We start from the raw sequence: 12,704 nt of genomic DNA, 5'->3' as shown, positions 1-12,704 counted from the left end.
AGCTGCACTATAATAAAGGCCAAAACCCCTAAAAAAATGATCTTGTAAAAGTTCATCCAATCAAATAATCCTTTGGGCGACTAGCTAGTCACACCGGTCATATAAACTGCACTCCACTGTTTGCTGGTCGTAGTTCAGACAGAGCAATATAGAGAGATAGGAAGAGATTGGATATCAGTAGACAATTATCTCTTCCTTGTCCTCCCCCTGATCTAACGCTGAGGGAGGTGTGTGTGCAGCCAACAGTCCGCTGTAGCTTCACATTGCACTATACTCCAAGCCTGCATACTTCTAGCAATCCAATCAAATGCTAAGGATTTGATTTAAATCCCTCTTGAAACTGTACACCGCTAAAATATTAAGTTTCACGTGGAAATACATCACAGTACAGATGCTAAAGATGCTCTAACTTCGGTTTCCGTTTCACTGAGACTTTAACTATAAGTGTATATGTATCACTCATCACTTAAACACATCCTGATCTGATGTATCAGGTTGGTGCCTGCATGCAACAAGAACAATTTCAGCCATGTGAGGTAGCTTAAATTATGCATGTGCGCTAAAGAAATGTAGTGAAGCCCTGTATCTTGTAAACCATTTTTTTTTAAAATGAGAGTGTAGTCATTGCTTATTGCAGTTTATGGACTTAGCACCGTTACCTGCATTTTACTATAAGTACTTATTACTGTACCTCCATGTCGCCCAACATGAAATAATATGTTACTACATTAAAGGTCTTGGCCAATAAAAAATATATATAATAGCTCTGTTGAGGTTCTGAACTGCCCTTAAAGGGAAACTGTATTACAGTTACAACAAGATATTCAGAACTGATTTACAACTTGTAAGATCTATCACAAGCTAAACTAAACAGTGACGCAACATATCCTTCATAGATTTTGGTTTTGCGTGACAATGAATAGTCCTTTCGCACACTATAGTATTTGAGGTGATTTTTCAAAAGCCACTGGTGTAAACACATGACGGAGGGTGCGCGACTTAAAGACCTGAAGGAAATCAAACTAGACAGATTGCGATTGCATAACATGAGAAAGTGAGCTCATTTTAGTAAATAAGCATTCATCTGTGACTCTCAGGGGTCTTGAAAGAGTGCCATGCACTCTTTCAGCAACCAATTTAATAACAGTCTTCAATAAACACAACTACCATCCAGTATTCTGATGAACACTGATGATATCACACCGGCATGTTGTGTATATTCTGTAATTTCTATTGGACCAACAAATTATTACTTGTTGTTAAATAATCAACTCAGCACCAATTGAACAGAGAACTGGAAGGCCTTCCTGTCCCACCACACACAAGCTGCCGAGGTATGCTAAAGCTGCCCAGATGTGGTTTCATCTGAGGAGACAAATCAGAATGAGAGCTTTCTCTCCTGCGGACCCTGGAGATTTCATTGTCCCTCAGCTGAAGCCATCTGGCTGCCAGCTCTGTGCGCACGCAGTCTAAACGCATCCAGATGACAAGGCTCACGTAACGTTCTCCTCAAGTAAAAACTCCATCAAACTATTAGCAAGCAGAAAACTTCTGGAAACCACTGTTGAGCTGCTCTCTCTTGTGCAGGGCCACCAATATCACTATCTAACCGATCTGCTCATGTGAGACGTGGACAAGCCACTGAAAACAGCCTGAGTTTAAGATCTATCACCTGTAAAACCATCATGATTTATCATATCATGCCATGAAATTTAGACAATGTGCTGTGTATCCTCAATCAGATTTCTTTGAGATTAATTCTAAAACATGAATGAGGTTAGCATGCAGCTCTTTTCCACAGAAGTTTTGCAGAGAAGATCCTTGATAGCACTTTTTAAATGCACAAGGTCAGTCACACTCGACGATGTAAACAAAACAAAATAGCCTGAGAGGGAATTAAATTTCATATTTTACAGGACAAATGCAGACACTATACCTACATTTGGCCAAAAAGAACAGTTTGTCTTTCAGCGTACTTTATGACTAGGAATTTTTATTGCCCCTTATATTACAAAAACAGAGCACTGCACCATGGCTATTCAAACATCTCTGACTAGAAGAGAAAGAAAAACAACCACCTTAAACAGACTCATACCTTGTATTTGGCATTTAACTATAAAACACAGTGACAGTGATGGCTTATGTTTTTGGCATATTTTAATCAGAAACATTGACTGAGTCTTTCAGGTGGGACTTAGGTGGAGGTATGCTGTTAAATTCTCAACACAGAGAGAAACAAATCACTTACACTCTACTTATGTGTCTCAAGAGCATAACACAAATGATTTATCACACAGCAAACTCTGAACCAGCACGTGTACATTAGAATCTGATTAATATAATACATTTAGCCATAATTACCTTGGGTCAGACAGCACCAATGGGGAGTTGAAATGTATATATTCTTTACAAATGTTAAACTCTAGAAAGAAAATCCCCTATACTCCATAAAATAATCCATAATCCCCATTGCAACTATTCTAAAGTGGCTCGGCTTTTTCACTGAGAGGGGAGAGCAAGATCCCTAAGGAAATTGCAGATATTTCCCTCCAGAGAGGGTAAGATGTACATGAATCTCAGAGAGGAAAAATCAGGCCTCAGTACTGGACCTAATCTAATCTAATTAGGAAGATATCCACTTGATCCTTACTGATTTTGGATGCCTTGCTTGCCAAATGCTGACTCCATTCCCTAATGTTGAACATAATAACTTCAAAATGGGAAAAGCTATCGAAACCATGTTCAAGGAGAAACTGAATCAAGGTCCAATCAATTGATTCACTTTGGGATTTTTTTTATCTTTTAATGCTGTAAACATATTTTTAAGTTCGGATGTTTCCTAAAAAACATCTTATATAACACTGGCAAGGGTTATCAACAGGCCTACAATGGAAGTACACTGATTCATCATTGGAAACAGATTTATTGACACCTGTCCTGCAGGTATCTCATTAGTTCATTATACTGCATTTTCAAAGCATGCACAAAAAAGGAAAAAAAATATGTATAAATTCAAATATGTGCAAGAGTTTAACTATATGTAGATGCTAAACACAAACAAATGACAAACACAGACCACATATGGGAAAAAGACTATGTCAGGACAAAGTTATTGAAATGGCCAAGATGGAAGCCTGGAGCTGCAGCTGATCCACTAGTGGAGTAGGGCAAGAATTAAGTCACTTTACAAGAGAGAAAAAAACTGCCCATATACATTATAACATGTTTGGTTCATGGTTTGATTTGGTTGCTAGAGGCTGTGACTGAGGCTAGCCTCAACAGCATCTGCCAGGCGGGTTCATTACAGTGGCAGATCTTTCACACCACTGAGCCTTACATTTGCTCTGCTGCAGGAAAAAGTAGAAAAGTGACACTAGCTTTCTGACACTTTTTTGGCCTTTGTGCCTAAAGAACCGTTTATTGTTGGGGCAGCCAAAATGCAATCAGCAATATTCCCAGGCAGAATGAACCCAACTATCTAGCACCTTAGGAAAGTTTTTTCCATTGCACAGACCTTGTCCGAGCATACTGCAGATGAGAAACGTGTGGAGTTAGCTTTGCTGACAATGCTCACTGCACTGCTCCAACCGATTGTTGTCCCTGAAACAAACACTCTCAAAGGCAACAGGGCACTAGAGGCCATTCAAAATCAAAAGTAAATAAACAATTCATCCAGGATGTCCTCATGTTTACGAGAAAACATGTCAGGAACTGGAAGCTGTTACGGAGAGCTGTATCAGAATCATTTTATTCTGGCTAACAGGTGGCCCAAGTATGAAAAGTAAATCCTCAAAAACCTAAACACGCACACACACAAACCCAATCCTCCATTGTTCATTGTATCACATTAACCAAAATAGCATGAACTAGCTTTGTTTTCCTTCTCTGTTCAGAAGAAGTTGCACCGACAATCCCACTCAGTCTCAGTCTCGGCCAATTAGAAAATGATTGACATTAATGGGCCCAAAAGTTTCCTATTTTTTCAGCTTGATATTTCTTTTAGGAGCATGACTGAACTTTGAAAGGAAATAATACTGTACTACCAACAGCTGACATGTGAATCACATGATGAATGAAAGCAGCAAAAGGAAAGTCAGGTTTATTTCTATTAGCCTTTTCAAACACAGAGACAAATCAGCGCACTTTAATTAAGGTAATGAATTTAAACATTTGAAAAGAAACGAAATTGAATGAAATGAAAATAATGTAATTAAAATAAAGAAGCAGAAAGTGAAAAGTCAAGTAAAAAGGGACAAAAGAATAAGGTTCAAAGTATTAAATGTTGAAATATCTCAATATCCAACAATTTGGTACGAACAAGTTATCTAAGACATACTGCTGCTTGATACTGACATCTTATATCTTACCTTTTGCTTTTTATTAGTCTAAAACTTTAAAAGCCAAACAACAGAATTCTCTCAAACTGTTTGAAAAGAGTACTTTGATAAATGGTGTGTCATAACAAATGCTCCATCCTTCATTCAGACAATGTCTTAACAGACAATATCACATCTGAAAAGTGTCTGTCAACACCATCTAAATTGAGGACCTAAATCTTAAACTAATACATACATGAACACAACCTAAATCATTGTCAATGCTGTCATGCTTACATCTTCTATTGGAAATAATGAACAACATGTTGTCGTGATCGAATGGAGATCTTGGCCTCTGTGTGTCTGAGACAGCAGTGCATCACTGCCTTAGAAAAGCATGGACGCAAAGGAAGTGGTTACCTCACCCACTTCCTTCCAAATTGCCCCGGGATGTGTGTGGCTAAAGGAGGGTTGAACTCATCTCTGACACTAGCCCTTTGTCTCTCATTTCTCTGAAAACCTCAGGACAAAAAGGCGGGTGTGTCGTCACTGAGCAGATGCAGCAGCATGGGGAAACACTTAGTATCCTTCAACTTTGAAACTTTTTCTTTGAAATGACCAAAAGCAGCTCTCTCAGTGAAGCTTATCATAATGCTCAGTACTCTGGAATGTGCCATCACACATAGGAAAAGGGCAAATAAGACATTATGGACTTAAATTTTTATCAGAGTTGTTGCAAATAATGCAATATTAAAAAATGTCCATACTGAAATGGTATACATAAAGAAAACACGTTGATCATCTGTCGCATAATTTCACATATTTTCCTGTTTTTCTTTTTTGTCAAGTCAGCTAGGCATGTTAGGGGGCCACTGAGACATCAACCGGAGAAACCATTCCACCCATGTTTACAACACACTATCACCACACTGGGACACTACTGCAGAATGTGTCTCCTGGGCTCCTCACCTTCAGGTCAAGAGGCCAACAGAACAAAGCATCTCCAGTGGCCTCAAGAAAAAAAAAGAAAAGAAAAATCCCGACAGCTACCTCATTGGAATGCAGCTGTTGCTATGTGGACAAAGAGATCTGTATATAATGTTTTTGGAAAGACCCGAGTCTCCACGGGCAACACATTGACTACATTTTCAGATGCCAGTTCTCTGATACATTTATTTTGCTTTGTTCATTTGAAATAATTCATGCTATAACTGATTTTTCTTAAAAACAATGAGAACAAGCAATGTGTGCATTTGTCTTATTCGAACAATGGGATTAGATTAGAGTATGTATTGTATTTTTGTATGTGTACAACTTTGGAACTACATGTTTGTATGAAAGGTGCCATATGAATAAAGTTGAACTAGAGGAGGAGTTCAAATTTATACAGCTTTATGATGCACCATACGATACGTATCGATACAATACATATTCGATTTTTGCATTTTCACTGACTTAAATTAGTGGTTAGATCTCCTTAAATGCCTGAAATCACCAAACAAAGCTAAAAAAAAACCCACTTGTTGAGCAAAAAACAATGGGATCCCTAAATACTGACAGAAGTGGTTTTTGTTTTCTTTCCCGTGACGTGACACAACAATTCCGACACTCCAGTGTCACGCAACATCTCTCTAAAGAAGTGCCACGTAGCAAACTGTGCTCAGACAAAGCAGGGGGAATAGTGGTAAATCCATCCTTCTTCCCCTCCAGTACTGTTTATCCCAGCCACTGGTTTGTAGAGTGGTGAGCAGACAGCCGCTGCCTGACCTTCATGTGTTGTGTGACAACAGACACCACCTGGTAGCCATCACCACCAGCCTAAGCCACCAGAACTCTTGATCGTCTGCCAGGGCATTGAGACTGCCACTCTAAGAGCTGGATACCCTGGTGCATACTGCCTCCTTCATTATGGAAAATATGGAACAGTTTATTTAACCCCTAAACGTGACCAGGTTTAACTGAGTTTCAGATCATTATCCATTGTGTTATTTTAAAATTCAAATTCATGGTAACTCAGCTACTTGCCTTAGGTGTCATCTATTTCGCATCAAGGTTATATCCCATCATGATTTTAAAGTGCCTTAAAGGCATTGTCAGGCATATAGTTTCTATTTCAACTGAAACTGTGCTAACAATTGAGCCTGCTTCTGTGTAAATAACTACCAATACCAAAAGTATCTGTATTATAATGGGAAACAAATCCAGCAAACGTGGCTACTTCCTGATATTGAAAAACAAAATGGTAGTGCAAGCATTAGATTGCTGGTTTTTAATCAGCTTTGTATCATAATGTGGGCAGTATGTTTAAATGAACTGAGTTAAACTTACCTCCATCTTGCCAGTGCCCAAATCTCCCAGCTTATTTGCAAGCCAAAGGCTGTTTTCTTGAACTACAGACTGTATGCCCACTGCCACCACGGATCGAAAGAGTGTAGGAGCGGATTGAGAGAAAGAGGAGACCCCCCCCTCCCAACTCAGATCAAACTGTAAAACTAGGCAGCACTGATCAAACTAAAAAACAAGATTTTGTTGCTGTATTGCCTTTTTTCCACCTAAAATATTTTCAGAAACATATTTTAGTGTACTGTTCAGCTGTAATACGAGAGTTTGTATACAGTAAGTGGGCGACATACTGTTTCCCATGTAAAAACAGAGGCTGAAAAAACTGAGATCAAACGGTAAACCTACACAGTGCTGAACCAAGGTTCTTCAACTGTGTCGCTCCTTTCTTGCCTCAAATGTTTTCAGAAACAAATTTTAGTGAAGTTTTACTGTAATATGCAATTGTTTGTTACCAGCAGGCTGCCATGTTGTTTTTGGACAAGCAACTCTTGAGCAAAAGTGAATGCCACAGCTCTTTTTTCCGTTTTCTCTGGTCATGTATAGGCCTGTTGCGATATGCGATAAGTCGGTTAATTGCACGGTAAATTGAAAGGGAGACGGTAACTTTTCCGGCCACGATTAATTGCCATATTCATGCGTGTTTGTTTTCCTCGTCTCTCTCCACCAAAGAGACTAGACGACAAGAGTGTTCACTGCTGTGCATCGTCTGGCAGCCAGGTGAGTTGGTTCATTAGCGTAATGAACAAAGGGAAAGCTCTTGTCATCGAGTGTCTTTGTCTCTGTGGGGGAGGCGGGGCTATGGGCTACACACACACACACACAGTGGGATCTTCGTGAGGGGGAGACGAGGCGGAGGAAAAAAAAAAACAGAGTTGAGCCTAAGAGAAAGACAGGGAACTTGTCCCTAAACCAAATGCCACGGCCCCTGTGTGGGAGTGTTTGGATTTAAACCAAATGACAGAGGGACGCCCAGTAATTTGGACGAGCCGGTATGCCAGGTTTCTTCTAAAACCATCTCAACAAAAAGAGCGAATACGACCAACTTAACTGCACACCTGAGAGTGAGAGACTGACAGTCTATTTATTTGTATTTATTTTGATATTTTTACGTGTTATTTCGGATATTTATTTTTTTGCATTCGTAAATATTCTTGTTAAATAAATGTTTATTTCTCTTTAAAAGGGTGTACTTGCATCAGTATGCCTTTATTATCATCATTATACAAGTTTTAAAACAGCAAAATTACAACAATAATAAAAATGGTCTTAAAAGCACAATATTACGCAATAGTATCGCTTATCGCAATAATTTCTGATGCAATTAATCGCCCAGCAAAATTTGTTACTGTGACAGGCCTAGTCATGTAGCACCAATTTCTGTTTCAATTTGCATCTTTCTACTGCATAGTGGTAAGTTTAATGAAGACCATAATTCCAGCAGTGAATACTTTTTTTTAAATGGTAGTTCTGACAAAATGAATCACAGCAAATACATTTCCAATTTCCATCACTTGATGTTGTGTTTATCTAAACGCATGAGACATGAATGATTCACAAAATATTGACTGTGAGCACCTCAAGGAAATATAATGCCTTCAAACAAAGCCAAAACGATACAATTTGTACAATTCAAACTAAGGATATTCTGAGCGGACAGAGCTGACAGGTGGAAGAGGTTACTGTTAATAAAGATTATATAATTCATAGTTTTGAGATAGAAGCCTTGGAATCCACTGGCTCCTGCGTTCACCTCCTGCCTTTCCTGTAATTGAACCCATGAGTGCCTCGCTGACAACTTGGCCCCAGTGGTCACTGTTTGATTACAAAACGTTTTTCCAGTGTATTTAGGAACACAAAAGCTGTCTGTGAGAAAGTTCTGACTAAAAACACTTTATTTTGTCAGCTCGCACTTGTCAAAGATAGATGACTGCTGCAATTAGATCGGTGGGGTGTCCAACTTGTCTCAAAGGGCAAAGGAAAATCCTGTTCAATTAAATGTGTGGGCTCCCCAAGGAAGTCATATAAAGAAGAAGGCTTTGGTTAAAGTTTAGTGAATCCCTCTAATGTTAAGAGGAGCCATGCCTTCTTCATACAGGGCCTGGTGAGACATAGTTAGAGGGTAAATGGTGTTTAAAGAAGCTGTTTTGGAGGGAAAAACAGCGTGATGCTAAACATATAAAACAGCATCCACCTAGCTTTTCCTGTACTAGCAGCACTGAATGACAGAGTCCAGGAGCAGAGGAAAGCTATGCCGCTGGGATGCATTGCTCGAGAGTGAGATGTGACTCACAGAGCAGTTAGGGCATTGAGAAAGTCCAGGAAGGCAAATTATCCACATTTTTCCAAAAGAGACTGACGCACATCAATGACTTAAGGTTAAGATTTACAGGGAGGTCAACAGGCACTACGCACCATCAAACGCTACATTATTGAACAGTTAGAAACATCTGCCAACTGAAGAATTATTATTTAGACAGGGGCTAAGATGAAAATGCTAAAAATAGAGCAAACATTCAGATGGTTTAAAATGCTGGGGGGTTTTTTGGCAGCAGAGTTGGAACTCATTTTTAATATAATTCAATTTCAACAACAACAGCAACAGCAAAGATACTTATCTTAACTGAATTACCTTTAAAGAGCTTTTCTCTGGTAGTTATCATCGGAAGATTTTGTAATATAATGGAAAGATAAGACTGAATATCCAGGAGAACACCATGTGGTGACTTAACTTACCCTGCACAAGCACCAGTAGGTACATGTGACTGAGCCACATAAATATTGGCACTGACCACAAAATTATGGAGAGTTGTTGTCGCAAATTAAGAGAGGGATCATGTTTACGATCTAATCAAAGTGCAAAATTTGTCTGGCAATTAAAAGCACTGCTGCAAACTGAACATGAAGGCAACCTATTATGTTTGTATAAAGACGACAAATGGCTTATTACTCCCATATGTGTCTCACAAATCAAACAAATACAGGAAACTAAAAGCACATGTCAACATTCAAAAAAAACAGAAGAGTAAATGGGAAATTGCAAAGCGGTGACCAGTTGTAAAAAGTGGCCAGCAACATTTAAGGAGAAAAGGAAGAGCAATACACATCCAAATGTTTAGCTTCAACACTGTGAAACATCAAAGCAAAACCATTTCATAATTATGTAAGATTTTGGAACTGGTGCTCCGAACCTGCAGTTCCCATTACACAAAGATGATGCTGAGCAGAAGGATCAAAACTTTTTCCTTATTTGTTTGCCTGACCAGGTGAGGAAAAGTGAGGGACGCCTGCCAAACATTTGGAAGGAGACACAAAAAGCCTGAGGTTTATTTAAAAAAAACAAAAAACAAACAGGATTCTGCCAGTGATGCGAGATTCTTTAGTGAGATGGGAGACAAGGATAAAAGCATCAGGTTTTATTTTTTCTCCTTTTGTCAACCTTTTGTTGTCTGCCTCTTAGCTCCGAACTTTGTGCTTCCATGGGTTACATGAATTAATTTAACTAACTAAGATAGCCAGGGCCGGGAATCAGTACTTGATACATTCAAGGCACAAATCAAAATAAACGAGAACCTAGTCGCACCAACATCTCCAGTCAAACAATACCTGCATTCAATCCTTACTGTGTAGGGGGGTATCTAATCCCTGATCAGCAAACTTTCTGTTACTGCCATCTCCAGATCCACTTCCCTTCTGGCAAACCGTCAGCTCAACGTCAACATCCCTACAAGCTTACTACAAGCTAAAACAGCAGCAGCTAACATCCAACATCGAGCTGTTAAATGGTCCCAACAAAATCACACCAGCTTGATTCAGTCATTACACTGTTAACAACTACTGGGTAACATTAGCCATGTGACGTTAGCCCCATCACTGTGCATGTCTGTGCAGGCAGACTCTCACCAACTGTCAGCATAGCACTCACACTCCCGCAGCAGCAGCTACAACTCATACAGTCTGTGGTCTGGTGAAGTTGACTGCGGTTTATTTGACCAAGTTGGTAGTTTAGCGTGCCAGGATGCCACCAAAACATTTGAAGGCATGGCTATACTACATGCAAATCTATTTACATTATGGACATTGTATGATCAAGACTAACTTTACTGTCCCACAAACACACAAACAATTTGTATTGGGCTCTTCACCCATAATGCCACCATAAATATTTGACATGAAAACATAGAACATATACAAATCAACATTTAATGTAACAATAACAAAACAAACAAACAAAAAAAGGGTAGGGTACCCTTTTTTTAAGACACTGGCATTGGTTTTTTTAAACAATACCTAGCCCTAAAGATGACTGACTGACTCAGGATTAGAAAGTCAATGGACATCTACTGTCCTGTACAGTTCATGGTGGGGTATATTTATAGACAATACATTCAAATGTTTGGGAATTATCATTTGTCTCAAATCGCAAATAGTGTCTAAATGGGTACTCAAGTGATTTAGTACTGTACATCTATGAAGTTATGGGAACATCACAAAAAAAATGTAAAAAAAAATAAAAAATAAAAGATGTCCAATGATCAATGGTCAAAATGTGTGCTACTGAATCTGAAATATTCTCAGTTATAGATTTATAGTTTTAGTCCCCGCAGGAATGTGTATCGCATCATCCATGTGCAGACAGACGAGATATGACAGACTCATAAAAATACTGCTCCACAGTGCTACAAAGCAGTCAAAACTTCACAGGGTACATTTGAGGCAAATATAATGGTATTTAAAAGGCTTAAACAGAGTAGTTCAATGTTATGGTTTCATACACATACTGTACTTTCGACATTTTTTCTTGTCTATGAATGTGCACACGCCTCCATCCCTGCCGATTCCCGACACTCCATTCCTGTCCATGTGGAGAAGGGAAAAGCCATAAAGTTTAAGTAAAAACTGACAGGAATGTCCAGGTTCAGCCATGTCTCAGTTAGTGCTGTTACGCACAACTCCCTGTATTTACAGCATACTCTGGCACTTCATCATGGCAGTTCATCTACTTTGCCCAGCAATGATCACAAATAGCTGAGAATCATAAAAGTCAAGCATGATCTGTTGTCTCAATGCACAAGGCTGACACCCTCCAAAACCCCACAACCACCTCTTTGGCCTAATCTCCAAAGGCGTCTCCTCTAGGTTGGCAGGGCTGGCAGCTCCTCAGGGAAGCTGGGACGAGATAGAAATTCCACAGAACAGAGATTCAAGAAAGCCTCTCTGATGTCTGACACTGCAAAGGTGTTATTTTCACCCCCAGCCAATGACTGGCATGTCAGAAATTTTAAAAGAGAAGAGCAAGAATTTTGCAGACGTTGTTATTAAGCCACACAAGCACACCACATTCAGCAGCAGATTGTAAATGGTGGTTCAAACCACAAGTGAACATCATAAGAATGCCACTTTCACCGTTGTACGGCTGCTTTGTATGTTCCACAATTATAGGTGTTATAAATTTGCCTCCAACCGCAATGATCATTTTATGTGCCTATGAGTGTTTCCTTCCAACAGTGTACAGTAAATTAGTCCATGTAACCAACTACTATTTCACAGAGCTCCTTTATACCCAATCTAGACAGGCAAAAAGACTCGGGTCAAACCCGTATCCAGGGTCTAAGTTAATCCGTCAACACTGGTTAGCTGAGAAGAATCTGTTCATTCCATGTGCAAAAGGTGACATAGTGTGAAAAACGTGACAAAAAGTGATTGTTTCGGTTGAAGGACCATCATCAGCAGGACCGCTGCAATTCTGCAGACATTGATAGGTGACCAGACTAACAGCAATGACCAATCCAGAGAAGGGACATAAGAGGCAAGAGGAGTTTCATATTAACTCATCGGCTGTATGCCGCAACACAACCTATAGGGAATCTAGAATGAACAGACCAGATTTTTCAAACGACAGTGTTTGTTTACAATAATTTCCGGTTAAAAAATCCTCACATCACATACATTAAATTAAGCAGCACTGAGCAAATGCTGCCTCAACTGGTTAGTTTTTAGCCAACTAATAAAGGCCCACCTAAAAAATTATTATCAGTTTAAGTGTAC

At 39.3% G+C, this 12,704-nt stretch overlaps 1 protein-coding gene across 1 annotated transcript in view; it reads right to left on the bottom strand.

Moving 5' to 3' along the window:
* The window catches only part of mtor (mechanistic target of rapamycin kinase), a 110,723-nt gene that overhangs the window by 54,515 nt on the left and 43,504 nt on the right, over positions 1–12,704 (bottom strand). The gene's annotated exons all lie outside the window — the stretch shown is intronic.

Source organism: Epinephelus lanceolatus, chromosome 8 (genome assembly GCF_041903045.1).
Source record: "Epinephelus lanceolatus isolate andai-2023 chromosome 8, ASM4190304v1, whole genome shotgun sequence".
Taxonomy (NCBI): domain Eukaryota; kingdom Metazoa; phylum Chordata; class Actinopteri; order Perciformes; family Serranidae; genus Epinephelus; species Epinephelus lanceolatus.
This window is presented reverse-complemented; position numbering and strand designations above follow the sequence as displayed.